Source organism: Corvus moneduloides, chromosome 3, assembly GCF_009650955.1.
Source record: "Corvus moneduloides isolate bCorMon1 chromosome 3, bCorMon1.pri, whole genome shotgun sequence".
Taxonomy (NCBI): domain Eukaryota; kingdom Metazoa; phylum Chordata; class Aves; order Passeriformes; family Corvidae; genus Corvus; species Corvus moneduloides.
In genome coordinates this window covers 5,549,503-5,562,443 of record NC_045478.1, presented here as the reverse complement: position 1 = coordinate 5,562,443, position 12,941 = coordinate 5,549,503, and the positions used below count along the sequence as shown (strand labels likewise).

The 12,941-nt window shown below is 44.5% G+C and overlaps 1 protein-coding gene across 5 annotated transcripts in view; it reads right to left on the bottom strand.

Moving 5' to 3' along the window:
* RUNX2 (RUNX family transcription factor 2) overlaps positions 1-12,941 on the bottom strand; it is a 215,829-nt gene that overhangs the window by 79,180 nt on the left and 123,708 nt on the right. The window lies entirely within an intron of this gene.

Here is a 12,941-nt window from a genome sequence, read left to right as displayed (position 1 = left end):
TTCATTACTTTCAGACCTAACCTGAGCTTCCTACTAAGTTAAGGCAAACTACTGTAAGCAAAGTTTCAATCCATTATAAGATGGTCTACACAGCATCCCCATTCATCAGCTGAGCTAAAGCTTAAACCAGCCCAACTCTGAACACCTCTAAATAAATGCTTCTTCTCCATGGTGTAAAGTCTGAATATGGGTTTTATCCTCCCAGGAAGGTGGTGATGAGAAAAAGAAACAGACTTGAGTCTGTAACAGCTCACATCATAAACATACTCGAGGCTGTTTGATGTACAGCCTCTTAGGTTATACCACCAGCATCTCTTTAGACCATCAACAGAGATTTATCTCAGATATAGTATCTTGGAGTTTAAGTTCAGATTATCAGTAGTAATTAGAAATAGAAAGCCCACTTAACCATTAAAGCTGTTACAAGGGAAAATGTGATACAATGCTTTCTGGCTTTTGCTATTGATTTATTTTGTGAATCTGGGCAAATAATTTGATTTTTCCTGTGTAAATTGGCTTACTAGACAATGGATATTTCAATACTTTGTGTTAGCCAAGTGACAAAAGTTAGTAGTACAGTTTAGAAAATACTGTGAAATCCTTTGTTGGAAAATGTTGTAAAGTTACAGACATTAAAGGTACAACCCAACAGACATTTTTTATAAGCTATTCAATGGGTGAAGACACAGAAAAAGTGGAAGTCAGACAAAGACTTGAAATAAATTTTCAGATGTGATCCCAATTTCTGAGATAAAAAAGATTCATATAAAGTCAGCCTGAATTATCACCTTCAGTTGTCTTCATCTGCTTGAGAAAGCAGCAGCAGAATTGCTTTAAACCAAACCTCCAGCGCATCTGCAGTGCAGGCTGGTGAGAACAGGAGCTGGCCTGGCTGAGCACCAGGTGCCGGCTCCAGCCCCACCGCGGCTGGAATGGCTTCCTCCATGGGCAAGCAGCCTGTCCAAAAAACAGCTCCAAACCAGTCTGGCCCACCTACGTGGGCCAGGCCAAATGAGGAACTGGTTGGGTTTGGACTACCCTTAAACCCAGCTTCCTATCTAATTTTGGAATCGAATACAGTGGCTCCCAATTCAACTCTGCTGCTGCTTAGATCCTCCCTATGCTCCTCTTCACCCATAAAAAAGAAAACAACATGGGTTGGCTTTTAGCAGGAATCAAAATGAAAACAAGAACAAAAAATCCCTTTAGAGGGAGATATTTGAGAGAGGAAGAGGGAAGAAAGGGGGAAGAGAGGTGCCTTTTTCCCATTGCCAGGATTCCTCTGTGGCTCCTCCGGCCATGCCAGCATCCACATCACAGTTCCCGGGGACTTCCTCTGAGCAGCTTCTGTGAGATGGCTCTTCCAATGAGCCATTTCATCTTGGTCTTATGTTGTGGAGATTTAGGGTCAGCAGCCCTCGTGGTGTTTTTGAGGCGCTTGCTTCGCTTCCTATTTGGCCAGCCAGTCACCTTTGCAGAAGGTCTATTTTTCGGTGGTCCGTCCCTAGACTGGATCCCATGCCTTGCAATTTTCACCCTTGAGGGTATCTAAAGGTTTATGATTTTTTTCACAGATGTCTCTATACTTTCCCTCTTTCAAGACTGACAAACCCTATCCAGTTCTAGTCTTTTAACTGCACTCAAATTAGCTATTTCAACTTTAATTAATTTTTTTGGCTGGGATGCCTTCTTTGGGACATAGTTTTATTTTTGTTTTCAGTGGCAACAACACACATAACTAGCTGGCTCCACTCAACAGGAATGATCTGCAGATGTTTGATCCTATTTCTCTACACAGGAGCACAGATCATATGATCTCCCAAGGTCCCTGTCAGTCCTATAAGACTATGACACTACAGATCCATAGGAAATATAATTGATCCAGCAGCTCCTCTGGGGTAATTCCCGCCTACCTAAGTTTAAGCAGATTAACAGAGCTGTGTCAACAGATATTAAATACAGTGATCCAGATAGAAACCCACAGCAATACATATTCTGGTTTTGCACTTCAGGGGAACTGAGTGACCACTTTTGGCCAAGCTGAGAAGGTGATGGGTCCTGGATGGTCCCTTGGCCTAACCTGACCGACACCGTTTTCTTCTTATTACAAGCTGTGACAAGCAGCTTTGTCCTTTCTTTCCTGCTTGTCCTGAAGCCTGGAAGGAGGTGAAGAGCCACAGATCTACCTCAGTACCCTTCTTATAATTTCATTCTTGCACTGCCTTCTGACCCACACTCAGTACTACAGGGTCTAGTAAGACTGCAGCCACTTCTACCACCTCTCTGGTTCCCTTCATGTTATAATTTCCTCCTGTACTCCATTGCATATCTTGTAACCAGCTCTACTGTATCTAAGAGTGCAAATTCTTAGGGGACAGGCTGATTTCTCTTTTTTCCTTCTCCTCTTTTACTGTATAGTCCTTAGCACAAGGGGGATGCGACCTCCAGACACCGTCACAATAAAAACACTGTCAGCAGCCTGCGGTGATTCCAGCAGAGGTCCATTAGCTATTCCCGAATATAACCATTACTTTGATCACTGAACTGCACCGCCTGCAGGAGCCAAACCTGGATGCTCCAGCTAAAGCCAAAAACCTCAACTGATGCTTTGACAAGGGGACTGATCTCCAGTTTGTAGAAATTTTTCAGTCCCGAGTTCAGATTTCAACACAACACAAAACATCATTTCAGTGCAAAATTAAATATGGCAAGCTGTGTTTTTACAGACATCTATCCAATAAAAATGATGTGCCTCATAGATTTGGTCCTGTACCTGTGCTTCAAACTGGTTTTCCAAGCAAGCCCATTGTGCAGCCTAATTATATAAACTTAACCAAGGTGGGCATACCTTTAGCTGCTGGCTTTATAATATTCTGCCAATTCTAAACAGTACCTGTTTAATAGGAAAGGGCATTAAAAAGCAATGATGCCTATGGATCAGACAGTGATAGCTCAGTGAAGCATTAAAAATAACAAGTGGAAACCACACGTGGCATCACTAGAGCTTGTGTAGGGGCTTTTCATCTCAGCTAAATGAAAGAGGCTTTGTGGGTGTTGCTCCTAACCCGAGCATACCACCTTTCACTGCTCACTGCCAGAGATTTGTGATGTTAAGAGATGGAAAGATTTCCATGAGATTCCCTACCTCTCAATTTTGCTTTCAGAATTGATCCTTGGTTTAAATCCTTCAGGCTGTTTTCTCTCCTGGTGCTCCCCTTCTCTCAGCATGGTTGCTCCTCTTTCTCACACAAGCTCAAGGAGGCTTCCTCTAGCTGCCTATCCCAGCAATCCCAAATTACAAAATAACATTACAGCAAACACTCATGGCTACCACAGGATGAAAGATCAAATGGATGATTAGAGAGACCTTTGGGAACGACTGGGAAGTTTGGAGATTACATGGCCCAGACAGGGCTGAGTATGCAGCACATGGACTCTTCTCCTCCTCCAAATACACCTTTAAACCACCACAAAATCCCCTGCATTAAGTGTATGATACCTCTTTTGCCAGAACTAAACTTCTTCACACAATGACAGCATTGCCTGATCCAAGTAATCCCAAGGGATTAACACAGTTTCAACTCTCTATTCGCAAATTTGCCTGTGGAATAATAAGGATTGTGGAGAGCAAAGAGGCTGCACTGGCTGGGTGTCTGCTCCCCAACGGGGCCACAGCATCAGCTCTGAGCTTTGCTTTTGACAGTGCAAATGCAAAATAAACCTGGGGGGAAAACCCCCGCGACTATAGTTGTGTTTCTTACAATGAAAGATTAAACAGTGCAGGAAAACTAAGGGAGAACCTGCATTCCACTGTTTTATTCCTGTACCTCCATCTAGGGTGGTGTGTGAGAAATTAAATTAATTTTGTTAGGACTTTGCAATTGGGCAAATACAAAGGCAGAAAAATTCCTAAAGGAATTGCAGAAGCACACAAAGTCAGTGAAAAATGCTTTCCCAGTGCATTTTTTCAGGTGAGTTGGAAAAGTAGAGTGCCATTAGTAATTCAACCAAAAATAACACCTTTTCAGTGGATACAGTAGGAGTTTGGCTGATTAGGAAACGGAACTTCCATGATTTGATAGATTATAGTGAACCCACAGCAAACTGAATTGACCAAAATATTTTTTCACAATCCCTCTTCAGACTCCTAGCAAGTCAAACCAGTTCTGTGCCACACCAGCCAGTTCCCTGTGGCTTCTGCCACCTCCCTGAGATCCACCACAGCCACCTCCTGTCCTACCCACCTCTCTGTACCTGTCACCAACACAGGAACCCACATGAACCTCAGAAATCAAAATTGGTGCTATGTTCTGGCAGACAAAGTAATAGCAAAGTTGTAGCAAGTTCAAATGAGTGGAAACTAAGACAAATTCAGACTGGTAATAAGATCCACATTTCAAAGTGAGATTAATTAGCATCTGTAACCAAAGGCTGTAGTGGGTTCTGCTTCCCTGGAAATTTTTAAATGAAGACCAACTGAGTTTTTGGGCTTGCTTCTTTTCTCAAAGGTTGCCCTCAAGTTTAAATGAGAGCTAATTTGGGGAAATCTTACACCTGGGTTCAAAGCAGATGTTCACATGGGCTTCAGTGTACAATAATTGATGAATTTATACATCCGTGGAGATGTGCTTATGTCAAGTTATTCTTCCTTGTGCCTCACAGATGAAGCTTTACCATTGCTAAAAATCCTCACGCTCCACAAAAACTCCTTGGACACAGCAGCACCATCAGGCACTGTGTGGGTACAGGGTTGGGTTCTCCCTGAGGGGCCGCTTCACCACCTGCACACTGCTCCTGGGGTCATGGGGAAACTGTCCCAAGCTCAGGAAGGCATCTCCTGCTTTTGATCCCTTCCCTCACTCTCTTTTGAGTCAGTCTGAAAGCAAATATTAAGAGATTTCCAGATTAGTGTCCCCAGATACACTCCCTTTATGCATATGAAATAGTTCCTTCTCCCTTAATAACATCCTTCATGAGCCATGTGAAGGTATGCTCCCTCATTTTATCTCATCCATCTTCCTCTCCTTCGCTGCCGACGTTGTTTGCTTTTGTACAACCACAGAAAAACTGAGCCACTTGCATGGCTCTTGCCTTCCCTTTTGGTCACCAGTATCAGCCCAGTATCACCAGTATCAAAGCTTTTTGAAATCTGACAGCCAAGCTGGCAGGACACCAGGTTCTTTTCTGCTAAAACATCCATCAAGAGGGGAGGAGATTCGGTCATGTGTAAAATGGGGCCAACAACCGTTACTAAACCACTTCAAAAAGGTGTTTTTGAAGCTCTGCTGGGCTCTAACACTCCCTTGCTGACCAAATTCAGTGTGGTCAAATTCTGCGTGTCCAGAAATGAGAAGAAATTTCACTGAAAACCAAGGCAGCTCCAGCTTCTACCAGCAGCAGTCTTGTCCCCTTGAATTGTATTTTTTAGGGTAAAATTTGCAGAATTTAAACCATTCAGCTCCTGAAGGGCATATGATACTCCTTTACCTTACCTTCCGCCAAACACAGTTGCAGTCTGAGAAGGACCAAATTCTCCTGCATTTTATGGAACCATTTAATAAATTCAGATCAGCCAATTAATCAAACCCAATTCAATGCAACAAAGATGCAAGGCCACAAAGACTTAAGGGCAACGGCATAGAATCACTGAATGGTTTGGGTTGGAAAGGGCCTTTTAAGGGTCATTTAGTCCAACCCTCCTGCCATGGGCAGCGACATCTTCAACTAGATCAGGTTGCTCAGAATTCCATTCAACCTGGCCTTGAATGTTTCCAGAGGTGGGTCATCCACCACCTCACTGGGCAGCCTGTGCCAGTATTTCACCGTCCTCACAGTGATGATTTCCTCATGTCTGATCTAAATCAACTCTTTCAGTTTAAAGCCATTCCCCCCTTGCACTGTCACTCCATACTCTTGTCAGAAGTCCCTCCCCAGCTTCCTTGTGGGCCTGTTAGGGGAGGGAGGTAAATAACTGAACCTGACCACCCTGTATGTACCAGAGAGCTTCTTCACACATGAAGATCCATTTCCTCTCCACATCAGCACACATGTGATCCTGCCTCAGCTGCCATCACTGGCTCCATCCTAGGTAGAAAATTAACAGCAATTCCACAAAGGGAATGGAGAAATCATCAAACGCCTTTGCAGAAGGATGAAACAAAGAGCTCGATCCCACAGCCTTCCTGTTAGAGGCTTCTTGACTTTATTGGGAACACACATCTAGGTAGTGGCTCAGTATCTGGCCCTTTGGAAGTCTGGAATTGAGGACCCGGTTGCCCCACTAACAATTAGCATTCTGTTTACAAAACCCAGCAGAGTCAGTAAGAATAATCATTACAAAACATGCTCAGACTGTGATTCCGGTTTAAGTTAATATAATTTTAATGAGTTCTTCAGAAAAAGCCTGGCACTTATGGAAAATTTCCTTAATTAATATCAGACCCTAAATTAGTAATAAAAAAAAGCCCTGAATATCATTTGGTCTCAAGCTGGAACTAAAGTATGTTTTGGCATCATTACTAACTGTTAGCAGCAAGTTCTGGAAACAGATGCAAATCTTGATATGTGTCCTAAATATAAAACACATTGCAAAAAAAGCTCAGATAAAAATATATCTATACATCCACATATATTTGAGTGTGCTATTTCCTGCCTGTATCAGCAACAAATTTATTCCATTTCAAAACATTCCACTTGTTTCTTTTCAGTATTTTTAAAAATCCCTTATTTCAGGAATAAAACTCCTTCCCTCTGCCTTCATTCTTCTTGTTTATTTCCTCTCCCAACAGCCGTTTTAAGTAAATGAAAAGGGCTTAAAGACACACATTGTAACATTCAAACATCTGAAAATCAGCCCGCTTGTTTTACCACCTAAATATGGGCATAGGTGCCTAATTTGAGGCCACCCACACTAGAAAAATTTGAGGTAGGGATCATGCAACGCATCTTCTGGACAATTACTCCAATGAGAGATTCAACCCAGTGGAGAGGCTGCTACTGAAAGCCCACAGAAGAGCGCCAAGGTGCTGAGATTCCCAGGTGGCACCAAGTGGGCAGGAGACTAAAAATGGAAAATCTGCGGTAAACAAAATAAATAGAGCCACTGAAAAATAAAGAAAAAAAAAAAAAAGGAAGGCAAGTTACAAGTTTAGGGAAGGCAGCAAAATGAGTGGGTTGTTTCTGAAGACCTGAGCTCCCCCAAGCTCTTTACTTCGCCTTGACTCAGTTTCACCTCGCAGGGAAAGCATTGAACATTAGCGAGGGGAAACGGAGACAGAGACAACCTTGAGTCTTTCAGCTTCCATTTAATTAAAAAAAAAAAAGAAGAAGAAGACAGAGTGAAAATTGTTATAGTCACCAAGAAAAACATCCCAGCATAGCGAGTGCACCAGAAACCAAGCTGGCTTCTTGGGTTTGCCAAGAGCCTGAGACAATATTGCTGAAGCGTGAACTGCTCATTCATTGCAGGGGCTGCTCATACCAGGGCCATGCTGGCAATAGCCACAGCATTAACTGTTTCTCTGCTTCCCAGAGCACACAAAGAAGAAAGGAATTGTATTTTGGAGACAGCACTAATGCCTTCTCTTATGAAAGGTCCTGTCCTGAAATGTGCTTATTGCCTACAATATTTAATCAAGTTAACAGGAATTAAGGGATGAAAGCATAGCTACTTCCATGGCCACAGTTTCTACTTAGTTGCTGTAAGGTTTTCTGAGCTCCTTAGGAGAAGAAACAACTTTTATTTATAAAAGTTGTTTCAAAGATCAAATTCCTCCCAAAAGGAAAAATCCTTGTTACAAAAATCATGTGAGTACATGACACTAGCAAAATCCAAGGTAATTCAGATATAGGGTGAGAAACCCAAAATGATAACCAGTACAAGACCCCAAGAAAAATAAAAGCCCATCACAGTCAGCCTCTTTCTCATTGACATACAAACACTAAATCCAGAGGTTCAGCTGGAGCTGCTTCCATTACATGTGGTTTTTTATTACATGATTTTTCTGCTAACAAGAATGAAAATCAAATTGTGTAAAATAACAGTATTGCCCCTGATTAGGGCATGGCTGGCTTTACATTTATACTTGCCAGCCATCAGTGAGCTGGGGGAACACGAAGATTTCTTAAATTTTAATTTGTGATGAGGGTCCAGGATGGCCCAAAATATTGTGGTGATTTATCTACAGAGTGAGACGAATTAATGGGAAAGTTTGGCCGTACACGAACTAGCAAACAGGGTCAGGGCATATTCTCTGGCTCTCAATCCAGTCAGGATGGTCTGGCCACAGATGTAATGTTAAATCCTGGCTCCATAACGGGGTCGCTGACTCTGAGCCGCCCACAGGAACAGGTTCAGGACTCTGCTCATTTCCAAACCACAGTTGGGACCTGTTTGTGACCATGCTGGCCAACCCCACTCAAAACCAGCCTTGCTGACAGTTTAACAGTACTGATATTTAACAGTCCAGCCCTACCACTGTGTAATTTATTGGTGAAGACACCACTTTCTGGCCATTTTAGTTCAGAGGGAGAGGTCTGCAGACTTTTGTTTAGGGGCTGATCCCAGCATCTCCCTCATCTACCTCAACATGCCCCTACTCAATGACACCGTAAATATAAAGACAGCAAAGTCCACCCTGCATGCTGTGGGGACTCCAGCTAGCGGGACAGCAGTCTCTGGGCATGGTGGCGCATCCCCAACTGATAAATATCTAGGAAGAACGCAAGCCCAGGGCTGGAAAAGGCAGGTTTGGTGATTTGTCCTACTATTTAGATTCAGTTATAATTTTCTCATTTGTCATATGGCATCTGTCAGACACAGACAGGATCTTCCACAGTCAGCACTGAATGTGTTTGTGGTACACCTGCAGGACAGGTCCTCCAGCATCTGAAGATCTTCACCCTGCAAGTCTCTCTCAAAGGTGAAGCAAAGAGACTCGTGTTTAGGCAGAAGGGGGAGTAGGTCCAGGAAAAGTGTGGAGGAAGATAAAGCCTTCCCATCTTCCCCTTCTCAGGATTCTCAACAAAATTAAAATCAAGCTCAAACCCTGCAACAGCGGAGAAGGTCGAGGTCAGGGTGAGGTAGGGTTAAACCAGGACTAGAGTGTAATTAGGCTGTGATATGCATATGTTTACGGGACAGTTAAATTGTCTCTTAAATCACCTCAGCAAAGGCAGACTATCAGATCATACGTGCCTGTACTTGAACTACTCACCTAGGTTCGCTTCAGAGACAAACAGGCTCTTCCCAGGCACTGCCAAGGACCAGCACAGAGCACCTGCAGACCCATCAAGTCCTGAAAATGCCAGTTTGTCCCCACTGACTCAAAAGGGAGTTGAAGGTGAGTGTCTCAGGAATGAATGTCTGCCCTGGGGACATCTATACCCACCCCTCCTTCACCTGCCTGGGAGCAGCCCTCTTGTGACTGCAAGAACAATTCGACCTGTACTCCCTGCCCTGAATCTTCCATGTGGGGAGGACTTGCTGGATCAGCCCCAAAGTGTTATGTAAAATGGCTGTGATGTGTATATTTATATGAATCATATACATTAATTACATAATAGTCACCCATGCTCCCATCCCACATGCACTTTGGTTATGCATAGGACACAAAGACTGAGTGCATTCACTATGAACCATGAAATAAGACTACATCCCTCAGGCAAAGTCTCTCTAAAATGACCCTTTTCTTATATTCCCATGGCTTCCACTACAATATTATTTAATTAAGAATATTAACGTGCTGGGCCACCAACTTCACTGTCTTCTGGGGAAGTCAGAGCAGACAGACATTTTAATAAAACATGGGGAATCCTGCTCTTTTTATGACTAAGTTGGAATATTAAGGTAAGGCAATTTCATGGCATCATAAACTTGTTTTTTTTTTTTTTGTTCTTGATATGAATGTGAAACTTCTGGACCAGAGAGATCATGGGTTCAAAAGCTGCATGTGTGATGCCAGATAATCTTTTTTTTTGCTTTGCTTTTCAGTTCATGCTGTTGAGCACTGCCCAAATACCTGGGACATATCATAATTTGTTGTAGAGCAGTGCAAACAGAGCACTGATCCCCATTTGGAGAACAGAAGATGAACGCTTGCAGTTTGGCAGCCACGGGCACACATGTGCATGTGCCTGCAGCACGCATGCAAACCTGCCAGTTGTGCAAAGCAATCATTCGAGACACTGACACAACCAGTTCAGCTGCATTGCAGCAGCTGTCCGAGGAACTCCTTGGGGTTGCAGCCTGCTGCCCTTTCTCCTCTCCCATCGGATGAGGAACTGCATGCACTGCTACGGCAGTGGCCGATCACCTCCTGTCCTGCAGCCCCAAGCCTCTTCTGATGCTCAGCCTAATCTGGGGTTGAAACATAGGCAACTGCATGACCAAGAATCATCGGGTCCAACCCAGCAGCACCATGTTCAACATTAAACTGTGTCCCTAAGGGCCACATCCATGTGCCTTTTGGACACTTCCAGGGATGGTGACTCCACCACTTCCGTGGGCAGCCTCTTCCAATGCCTGACCACCATTTCAGTGAAGAATTTTTTCCTAATATCCAATCCAAACATCCTCTGGTGCCACTTGAGGCCATTTTCTGTCATTCTGTCACTTGTGACTTGGGAGAAGAGCCCGACCCCCACCTGGCTGCCCCTCCTGTCAGGGAGTTGTAGAGAGTAAGAAAGTTCCCCCTGAGCCTCCTTTTCTCCAGGCTGAGCCCCCCCAGCTGCTCCTCACCAGACTTGTGCTCCACCCCCTTCCCCAGCTCCATTCCCTTTTCTGGACACACTCCAGCCCCTCAATGTCCTTCCTGGATTGAGGGGCCCAAAACTGAGCACAGGATTTGGGGTGTGGCCTCAGCAGGGCCCAGCACAGCGGACAGTCACTGTCCTAGTCCTGCCGCCACACTACTGCTGATACAGGCCAGGTGCCATTGGCCTCCTTGGCCACCTGGGCACACTGCTGGCTCACGTATCCATCCCAAGATGGGGAAGAACATCACCTCTTTGGCCGTAGGATGAGTGTGTTTTTGGTCAAAGGAAAATGCTTAAAAGTAGCTCTTGAGGGCTGCCAGTGACAATAAAATCAGGAGCCACTTTTGCTTTATTGGATGGAATATTTTCAACATCTGGGTGAGAACAACTTTAGCAGTTGTCCAGGTAAAGCCATGGAGGCTTGTGGAAAGGCTGGGTGATGTGAAATCAGGGCAGATAGGAAGTTCTATGCCTGTAGGTGTGACAGCCATGGCCTAAGGGGGAGGTTTTACTCATTTTTCCTCCTGCATGATGTTAAGCAACAGGCAGTAAATATGGCATTCATTAAAATGACCTTGTATACTTTTAACAGCCTCGATAATCAGATTTCTGCCACTGTATCGGAAAGCGACATTTTTACTCAAGGCCTTATAAAACTCTAATTTCTCCCTCATGCTTTAGAGACGCCTGAAGTTTGCTAAGGATTTTAGTGTTTCTTAGCAGTCATTTTCTACCCTCTTCAAAGTTCTGGTCTCTTTCTAAATACACATTAAGTAACTGAGTGGAGATTTGCATTTCTTTGACTGTGAGGGATAAACTGTTTGCTGTATGGGGCAACTTAAAACTTGCATTTCTCTCTCTCTTTCGACATGGGAGGGGTTGGATGCTGCCCTCCCCCCCTGTGGCACTGCCAGTGAAATCCTTGAGAGGCACTGTCAGGCTTGCAGCTGGGACTGCAATGTGCCTCCTTGCATCCTGAGCATCTGAGCGGGTCCTTTAGTCAGGAATGCCGCTCTCTAGTTCTGAGTAGAGCATTTCTATTCTGAATTTCTATTTCTGTCAGCAAACACTGCACACGACCTCTGGCACTTGTGGAAGATCAAAGCCCCCTTTTTCACTCTTGAACCTAACTGGAAGCAAGATCCCCACACTGGGAAAAGGTCAGGGCATTGCAGAGGCATCGCTCGAGCCCTGGAAAGATGAAGGACAAGAAGCACGAAGGCAACTGGCCATAGAGCACGGCAGGAAAGTTCAGTCCACGGCCACACAATGTACACAGCCAGGTCTTTTAGTCACTCTGCCTGTGCCCACATGCCAGGCACTCACGTCTGAATACACACAGACAAGCAAGGGCTGCAGGGCAAGCATGCGGCGTGCAGCTGCCAGGTCCCAGCCGAGCCTCTCCTGCAGGTATTGCCACAGGCACGATTGCAAAAATAACCCATTTGACAACACAGACCATCAGGAGGCTCTGACTCAAAGGGAACCTGTTTCGGGCCAAACAAAGCATTTCCTCAGCATCAAGATGATCGGGTTTTTGACCCAAGTCAGGGCATTGCATGGAGAGCCTGCAGGAACCTGCTCCAAAACCCCCCAGCCCTCAGCCCACGTGGAGATCTTTGGCATCTCTGTGAAGGCAGAGTGCACGAGGGCTGCAGAGGGGTTTGCAGCTGTTTGAGAAATAACGCTTCCCTCCTCCAAGATGAAAGGAATCAAGGAGTCTACGCTAATCAAATCCTCCGTGCCTGCTGGCTGCAATTCAGCTTGACAGGGATGCAGCTCAGTGGAGTGATCAACATTTCCAGTGTTGTGAGCTTGGTGGAAGGGGAAAACACGACAGCAAGAAATTCACCTGGCTGGGAGTCAAACAGGTGTATGGCAGCAGCATCCAAGATTATAATAATATCTTGCAAACATGCAAAAAATAGATGTAATAAGACTGATTCTTTGGTTTTCATTAATGAATCATAAAGGCTCTCTTTATATTACACATGGTTTTTTGGCATACGCTGCTAATATTTCCACACTTGCAAGGTTGGAGTTTTAATACTGAGCCTCCCTCCCCTAAGGTTCCTCATTTTTGGCAAGAGGTACAAGGTGACTGTGTGCCATGACAGGCTCTCTCTTACTTTGGGGCAATCAGATTACTTTACACAGATGGTTTTATCACTGACACCATTAGAGGT